The following is a 9,430-nucleotide window of genomic DNA, read 5'->3' as shown; positions in this document are numbered from 1 at the left end:
CGGCGGAGAGAGCCGAATCGAGCCACGGAGCGGGAATCGCTGTCACCGCCGCGCCGATCTTCACCCCAAACCGAGAGATCCCCAAACAGAGCGATCCCCGACCTTCACAACCACCGGAACCCTCACAACCACCGGAAACCCTCACAATCACCGGAACCGAGAAACCCTCACAACCAACGGAACAGAGAGATCCGCCGAGAAACCCTCACAACCACCGGAACCGAGAGCGATTGAGAGTCCCCTCGCGATCCCTGACCTTCAGTCTTCGATTTCCAAGGGTGATCCGCCAAACCAGATTCGTCACCGCGGTTGCCGTCGGCTTCGGATTGAGTCGATCCGGCAATCGAGGACCAGATCTCGACGAGCGAGAACCGCTTCCGCAGCTACAGCACCTTCGATTTGCACCAGATCCGGCGAGCGAGGACCAATAAGGATGATCGACCATGCTCGATACCATGTGAAGATGAATAAGATGAACGAAGACTGAAAAAATGAAACTTTCTTCTTCCTCTGTATTTACACAAATATGCTATACATCACAGAGCATATTTTCAATGGCGTGCTCTGTTTTTTCACATTCTCTCACTCGTAAAACTCAGCAACTGCTAAGAAGACTTTTTCTCAGAAGAAGAAAAAGGAATACAAAAACTGAACTTAAAAACAGAAAAACAAAACTAAAACAGAAAAGCGAAACTGACAGCACACGTGTAAATTGAAGTCTTCGGTGAAGTCTTCATCACCGACTCACTTCATGACGTGGCTTTCCCAGTCAAATAGTCTCCCTGACTTGTGTGCTTCGCTTTATGCTTTGTGCTATACTTCCGTTGATCTTTACAATAGCTGCAGCCCTTTCACTTTCATTATCTTCCTTTGTTGAAGTTGTGACAGCAGAGTAATCCCTCTGCATTGGCTGAGTTGCTCTTATTTCCTTAACAATTTCGTGGCTAACGAACTACTGGCTTGTGACACAAGCAAGATGATTCATGTGGCTCGTCCGATCACGTCACATGACAGAAACGAGTGCGTGTGGCGTATCGTTTCAATTGCGCATTGAACTTAATCGGTAGATATTACGCTCAGGTCAACGGGGGCGATGCCTTAATTTGCCTGTTCTCAATTTACCATCCGGAGCGCCCGGAGTCAACGCTTGAACTCGCGGAATCACTGCCCGTCGGTCGTCCAGCCTCCCTCCGCACAGCCCCCCACAACGAATTGTTCCTCGAATCATATGGCCATGAGCGCGGCGAGCAATTCTGATTCCGCGGGTCATTTCATCGATGACTTCTCTGTCGCAGTCCCATCTATTTGGTTTTGACGGGAAGGCCCCGTAAAAAATAATTTAATACGGTGATCGAAGGCCAACGCCCGGCGCCATCGCTATCGCAAGACTCCGCATCGTTTCTCCCTTTACTCTTTGACCTCGTCCATTCATACACCAGACTCGCTCGTTCTGGAGCTCTTTCCACATCTGGCGAGAGAAACAGAGCACCGGGGAATTCTCTGTGCCTTTTGAGTTATTTCTTCTTTCAAGGTATGCGAGGCAAGCATCACGACCGAGCGTGACTTTGGTCCGCGAGGGATGTCCATCTTGCTGGAGAGCTAACTGCGAACTCGTGTGTAATGGGTGTTGATCATTTGCTTGTTTCACTGATGAGCACTCCGTGCCCACTGTCGGCTTCATTTTCGTTAGTCTTCTCCGCAGTTACCACTTTGCATGTTGGTTGTCCGGTCGAGAATTCATTTCTTAATTGGTTTTTTCCTTTCATTGAACAGAGCAACAGAGATGAAGCCATGATTGATCCTATGTTCCTATGACTACCTCAAGATCCGTTGGTTCCTAACATTTTTCAGTCGTTCGGTCTTTCCCTTTTTTTCATGTTAGAATTACTTTGACATGGGCAAGAAGCGTGTGATGCTACCGGCCGAGGAGCTCGACTTGTCTACCGTCAAGTATGAGCCTGAAGTTATTGACAGTCAGTCCCATATCCTCCTACATGTTCCTTTCTGATGCTTTTCCCAGCAGTTTCTGCCAATCGACCTCGTGAGTTTTCGGAACATGTATAGAACGAGTTCGCCAAGATTCTGACTTGGGCGAGCCCTCTTGGCTGACTTGCAGCTCCGCATCTGACTGGTCTTGCGTTCCGGCTGTTCGTCAGGATACTCGAGACACCGCTAATCGGCCCTGCTATCATCTCTTACTTGAAGAAGAAGAACGGAATGGTTGAGGTGCGGTTTTGTTTTGTCTTGCATGCTGCATTCTTCAAGCAGATTCTCTTGCTTTGATGCTGGACGATTGAATGTGACTGGGCTTTTTCTTGTGATTGGCAGCTTCTTAGGAGTACGGTGATACCCGAGCCACCAATGTATAAACCTGAATTTCCTCCTCAAGGTTTTTCCCCTTAACTGGTTAGCTTAGCTTTAGTGGCTGTCTTGTGTTTTAACGTAAAACAGTTGGGAACCAATCTATTAAACTGAATTTTCGGGATAGCTCAGTCAAAATGTTTCTGCTGCTGAACAAACCGTAAGTTTAATACAAAATTTATTAAAATTAAACTAAAAACCTAAATTAAAAAAAAAAAAAAAACGAAAAGAGAGAGAGGACTCACCGCCCCCACCCAACCATGGCCGGGAAGGGCTGTGATTTTGTTTGATTGTTTGTGGGGATGGCTGGTGGCTGACGACCCTCGCTGGCCTCAAGCGAGGCCTGCAGGCCCTTGCCCAAATCAAGGCCTCTCCAAATCGACCAAGAGTTGCCGAACATTGTCTGCGGTCAGCGAGTGTCACTGGCCATCCCCCTCCATCGCTAGCCCGTCCAAGTGATGGTAACACGGTGGCGGCAAGGGCTTCACCCTCCCTCCTCCCTCACTCTATCTCTCTCTTAAACTTTGGTTATCTTTTAATGTAACTTAAATAAAATTTGTATAAAAAATCAAATTTGGACCAAAAACATGTCGTATAAGCCACATCGTTATCACATAGAATAGAGAAAATCAAAAAAAAAAAAAAAAATTATGTTAGTATTTTCCGTCAACAAAATTGGACAGAGTTAAGGGATTATTCGATAACACCAATTTCACAACTTCTAGGATTTTGTTGCACTTTTTATAAGTTTTAGGATTGAAATATTCTTTTGCAATAAGTTTTAAAATTTTCTATGCATGCTTTGCAATGCCTTCGTTACGTAAGAAGAGGGCACACTGGGCATTAGCAGATTAACATGCAACTTAAAATAGATTCAAGTAGAGTGCATCTTTCCCATAAGAAATAAATGCTATGACGAAGCTATGAATGTCTAGATCCGGAGCCTGGTACCATCTCATTGGATGAAGATGGAAAACCTGAAGACCGAGTAGAATCAGCGTTGAGATGTCTTCCGGAATATGATCCTGCCAAGTCCTGGAATGTGGATCTCAGTCAATTTCGCTACTGGAAAATACGGGATTATGCATATGGTTATCGTTCTAAACTTGTAACCCCATCCATGGTAAGTCCATATCAGTACCTATGAGGAGTCTCTTTACTATTGGCTTGAGCAAGACGTGAAGTCTTACCGTCAATTATTAGGTGGCAGAGCGGATTATTATGGTCATAGAGGAGTTTAGCCATAAGAAACCTCCAGCTCCTTTACTAGTTTCTTTTGACGCTGAGGAAGTCAGGAAACAAGCTACTGCTTCCACAAAGAGGTTTGAGGAAGGTAGGGCAATCTACCGAAACGTGAGCTTAACTCATTGAAACATTTGTTTTTGCACCTTCAAAGAATGGTTCCTGCTTGGGGTGCGGTGCACTGCCATTAGTTGGTGCAGGGGAGGCTTGATAAATTAATGGCATTTCTGATGCAGGGAAGCCATTATCAATCTTGGATGGGATTTTCGTGGCAATTAAGGATGACATAGGTTGCCACCCCTATATAATGAAGGGTAAAAGAATTGGTTGGAGTCTTCGTTGTTTCTCAAAAAATGTTCACCATCTCTTTAGTCTGTGTTATATGACAATTTTTATTGACAGGTGCAACAACTTGGATGGATGAAACTAATTCGAATAATGAAGATGCAGTTTGCGTTTCTCGATTACGTAGCTGTGGTGTGATCTTCGTGGGTAAAGCAAATATGCATGAGTTGGGCATGGGTACGACTGGAAACAATCCTAATTATGGGTGAGTTTTATTACGTGGAAATTTTGTAATTCACAAGCTATTCACAAGCTAGAGTACCAGGCATGCGAGCGAGAAAGTTTAAAGAGCATCTAAACATGCAGTCAATGTTCTATGGATCAGCAGATACATTTCACCAATTGCAGTGCTGACATGTTGTTGATGCATCATGAACTTGTCAAAATTGACATTCCATAGAATCTGTCCCTCATTTTTCATCTGAATCATTTACATAGATCACTACATTAAATGTAGAATGGTGTTGTCAATATTTTGTTCTTGATGTGAATCAATCTTCCAGTGGAACTTTCTTTTAAAGGTGACTTTTTCTGGCAGAATTCTGAAGTGCTTCGAGACTGCTTATGTGGACCTTGTCATGCTTAACACCGTTTCATTTTTTTTTTTTTACTAAATAATTTGAAGGAAAAATAATGTATTCCTACCTTCTGCATAATCAGCCAGTGAGCTCATCCTAGGAATTACAGTATTCTTCTTCTCGCAAGAATGTGTCTTCCTTCTCACTCCTATCCTATTTTCTTGTGCAAAATGATCTTGAAATGGTTCGTCTTTCTTGTCTTCTATGCATCAAGACAAATGTTATATCTGTTAGGATTAGGTGCGCAATCACAAGGAAATAGAGAGTAAAAGCAAGGGAGAAATCAAGACACAAGGTTTTAACCTGGTTTACCCTTAAACTAGGGCTACATCTAGCAGAGGATTCCACTGTAATTAGCACCATGCACCTGTCAATGGGGAATATGAACCACATCCCACCAATATCCATGACTCAATATGACTTATCTCATTCGGTTTCCTCCTCCTATATATATATATATATATATATATATATATGAATTCTCAATCCATACACACTGCATTATATAGTTTTTGTTTGCAAACTTTTAACAGAAAATTCATTGGCTATGTATCTGCAGAACAACAATGAACCCCCATGCCCCAGAAAGGTACACTGGTGGATCTTCCTCTGGACCAGCAGCAATTGTTGCTTCTGGAATTTGTTCTGCTGCACTTGGGACAGATGGTGGAGGTTGTACGGGTGTCCTACTGTTTGGCTTGTGCTTACCATGTATTATATGCTGACACTGACTCTACATAACAAGACAGGTTCAATTCGAATTCCTTCTTCCCTTTGCGGAGTAGTTGGACTGAAAACAACATAGGGCGAACAGATCTTAGAGGGTTAGATTTTAAACTTTTTCCTTTTATGAATGTTAGGGGCCTAGTATAGGGTTCAGTACACAAAATTGTGAATCGTGGTGATATTGTGTTAGAAGAGTTCTGCCATCCTTTGCAGTTCGCAATGTGAGTCCGGCACTGAAGAAATTATTGGACCAATTGCATCGTCGGTGGAAGATGTTACGCTAGTGTAAGTATTCTGTACTTGGTAGCTGGATGTTAGGCGCTACTCCCTCAGCTCAATAGAGGTTTAATGTTTATAACCCCAATATAAAAATCAACAATTTCTGTGGTTATAGGCATTGAATGATCATCAATTTTTGGTGTTGGCACTTTTTCTTTGCTGCTTGTCTTGACTTATTCGGAGATGAGCTTGTTTAGGGAAAACTATGAGTTGGAATCACAGCATTTGGGAGCATTGTTTCTTCCTATAACCATTGTCATAGGAACCAGGTTGTTGTATCATAGGTCGGAACTGGTTAGCATGCAAGTTTAGTTTTTAACTTTCGGATAACGCTGCAGAAATAAAGACATGTTAAGAACTTATTTGACTAGGGTAGCATGTGATTTCTCTCTGACATTGCAGTAACAGTTCAAACTGTGAAGAAAGGAACTTAATGGAAGATTTGGATTCTTTAGAATTTGAAAAGATGAAGTGAATTCTATCTCATGTATTCATATAAAGTGCTCATAATCGAAGATCTGAATGTCTTCACTATTACTTCTGCTTCTTTATGAGACTTTACCCTCCAGCAGGTCAAACTTGCCATTATTTAAGGCTCTCTCGCAGTCTCAACCACCAAAAGGATCGTATGATGTAGTCCTTAGGCATAACAGTAGGGCTCCTCTGCCTAAGTAGAAGCAACAATCGCATAGAGATCTCTGTAACAATAACATGTTTGTGGCTTGAGTTCTGGCTGTTTTCTTGATGACCTTACTGTTTAACTTCAATCACAATTTTAATTTCTCTTATATAGTAAATAATTTTCATCTTGGCAATGCTACATCAGGTATGCTGCAATCCTGGGATCCTGTCCTATGGACAAATATACTTTGAAACCTGTAAGTCTATTATCTTCATTAACCAAAGAATGCAGCCATGCCTGATTTTGTGACATGCACTTTGAAGAAGTACATGTTAATGCTACTAATTCGATTGATCTCTTGCTGTCAAGTCTTCTTATTATGTAGGTTGGGAGCAGACTAAACTGCTTTTGCATGATAATTGTCATAATACTACTAACCTGTGCCAATTGTCACAGTCACCGCCTTGCTTGCCAAATTTTCCATCTCTTGAAAGTTTGAATACCGTGCGGTCATTGCGTCTTGGAAAATATACTCCGGTAAGAGCAGATTCTTATATATTATTAGGTTTCCTCATATTTTTTTTTTTTCCTTTTTACCCTTTCCAATTACATGAATAAGTAATGGTTGCAGTGGTTCAACGATGTTCAGTCAACTGATGTCTCTGACAAATGTGAGGATATTCTGAATCAGCTATCCAAGACCTATGGTTGTGAAGTAAGTTCTACTTCAGTTGAATAGGCCTTCCAATTCTTCCATAGAGTTGTGTGTCTCTAAAGCTTAAAGTAACTATAGTCTCTCCATATTTGTCTCGTGTTAGCTACTATCTTTTCCGCACTAATGAGTTGGTTCTCTTGTCGATTTCACTGCACAAGGCATGAATTCTGTCAATTGCACTGCACAAGGCATGAATTCTGTCTTTTTATTCATATAAATTGCTGAGTTCCTAATTTGACTTATATGTGTGCAAGGTGGTAGAGATTGTCATACCTGAGCTGCATGAGATGCGCACTGCTCATCTAGTTTCAGTTGGATCCCAGATATTAACTGCATTGAATCCTGACTGTGAGGATGGGTAAGTCCGCCGCTCCAATGTACCTGTAAACTAGCATCATCGTCAGTTTGACCAGAAATGGACACAACTGAGTACGGAATATTCGAAGGTGATGTTCATTCTCTGTTATTGATATTTCAGTTTGGGACTGAATATCACATTCTCTTCTCTCAGGAAAGGTAAAGAGTTGAATTATGATTCGCGGACTAACATGGCACTGTTCCGATCATTCACTGCATCGGATTATGTTGCTGCCCAGTGTCTTAGGTGAGCTAAAAAAAGAAAAAGAAAAGACAAATTGCATGTTATTCTGGACGTGAGATACTTGAACCCATCATGTAAATATATCATGTCCTCCCACTGTCTTCAACTAGGCAGAAGTCTGAATACCTGTACTTTCAGTTTAGGTATATGCCTTCCATGGGGTAATTTTAAAATGCATTTGCAATCTCATTCAGTTCTTTCTTCTAACATTCTGAGACATGGTGGTGATGCCGATATCTGATTTCAGGAGAAGAATGATGTACCATCATATGGAGATCTTCAAAAAAGTTGATGTCATAGTGACGCCGACCACTGGGTAGGTCATAGTGTGACTAGCTCAACTTAGTGTTTCCCTTTGAGGATCCAGTTTCAATGCTTGATGAATTGTAGTTTGACTCGGCGAGCCTAATCTAAGCATAGTTTTTGGCTTTTCAATCACATCCAAGTTTGAGAAGGAGCAAGCTGGTAGTACACATAATTGGATTTAAATTTGTGATCTCTGCTTCAATGGCCTGGCAGACCTAATCATAATCACACTACTCAAATTTTGAGTTTTCAGCCCTTCAATGTTAGCCTAATTCTTCTCGTAGATTTTCAACTGACACAGAATTGTTTATTACAGAATGACAGCACCTAAAATACCTCCTAGTGCCCTTAAATATGGGGAAACGGATTTGCATCTTACAGGTTTGTCGGTAGCATTATTGATCTCTGGTTTTATAGTAACTATCTCTTTACAAATATTGCATTGAGACGTTAAGATTCGTGTACTGTTTGCTTTAATTGCAATAACAAGTTTTCAGAGATTCAATGTGACATTCTTCCTAGGCGACAATTCTTATGAAGTTTATGCTCACTCTCTTTGTTTCAGGTTCCCTCATGCAATTTATCGTTGCAGCAAATCTTCTAGGTCTCCCTGCCATTTCTGTCCCCGTGAGTGATGCTGGGTCTGCGTATGCAGTTTCATGTGATTTTTGTGTCTGCAATTCTTTTCTTCATTTGTGCAAAAACTGTCATTTTAGACTGCTGATAGCTATCATCATGCCAAGAAATTGAGCTATAGCTCTTCGAGCCAGCTGAAGAACAAATGGCATTAGCCTTCCAACTTCACCTCTTGCAACTGCATTAAATCTTATTATTCATCAGCTCTATTGTGAATTTTACAGATCGGGTATGATAAGCAAGGCCTTCCAATTGGTTTGCAACTGATGGGCCGTCCGTGGGGTGATGCTTCAATTTTACGCCTGGCTTCTGTAGTTGAGGTATGTCACTTTTCATTTCGCGCGCTAATTTATTTAAGTAATTTGAGGGACGCATGCTATCATTTGCCTATCTTTCTCTTGCTTTCAGGAACTCTGTGGATCTAAGAAGAGGCCTGTATCATTCTACGATGTTCTGAAGACAAGCTGAATGCAGCTTAGCTTCTGTTGCTGATGTTTCTATGCCGTTGATTGTATGGGTTTCCAAGCAAGCTGGGAGATCTTTGCGGTGACTTTATTGCTCCTGTTTTAGCAGACTTCTCTGTTTTAATGACGATTCGGAAAGGACTTAGTTATCTATCTACTTTTGTGGCTAGATGTTGCTTTTTCTAAAGCCTCATTATGATTTGAAGATTCGATCTTTTATCAAATAATTTTTTTATAGAAAGTGACTTTCCCCTCATAATGTTGATTCTTTATTGAATCCACAGTTTTACTATATTCTATTTACATGTTCATTGCTAAATTGGTTAGATAATTCTTCTTTCTTGGTATTAATTGTGAGATATTTGATCTGTAAACCAAATACAAAACTATTTCCAAGCGGCAACGGTAGGCGGTGATGATAGGACACATGACAGATTTAGTGGAAAATAATAGAAAGGGGTGAAAAACAGTCGTAATTGATTAAAAGAATAGTCAACAACTTGAAAAGCACTGCTACTTGCTAAGGAAGTTTTCAATAGAAAACATAAGTTATTG

The 9,430-nt window shown here is 41.2% G+C and overlaps 1 pseudogene; it reads left to right on the top strand.

Moving 5' to 3' along the window:
• The first annotated feature begins 1,362 nt into the window (after positions 1-1,362).
• Positions 1,363-9,131, top strand: LOC120288267 (annotated as a pseudogene).
• Positions 9,132-9,430: the final 299 nt, after the last annotated feature.

Source organism: Eucalyptus grandis, chromosome 9 (assembly GCF_016545825.1).
Source record: "Eucalyptus grandis isolate ANBG69807.140 chromosome 9, ASM1654582v1, whole genome shotgun sequence".
NCBI classification, from domain to species: Eukaryota; Viridiplantae; Streptophyta; class Magnoliopsida; order Myrtales; family Myrtaceae; genus Eucalyptus; species Eucalyptus grandis.
This window is presented reverse-complemented; position numbering and strand designations above follow the sequence as displayed.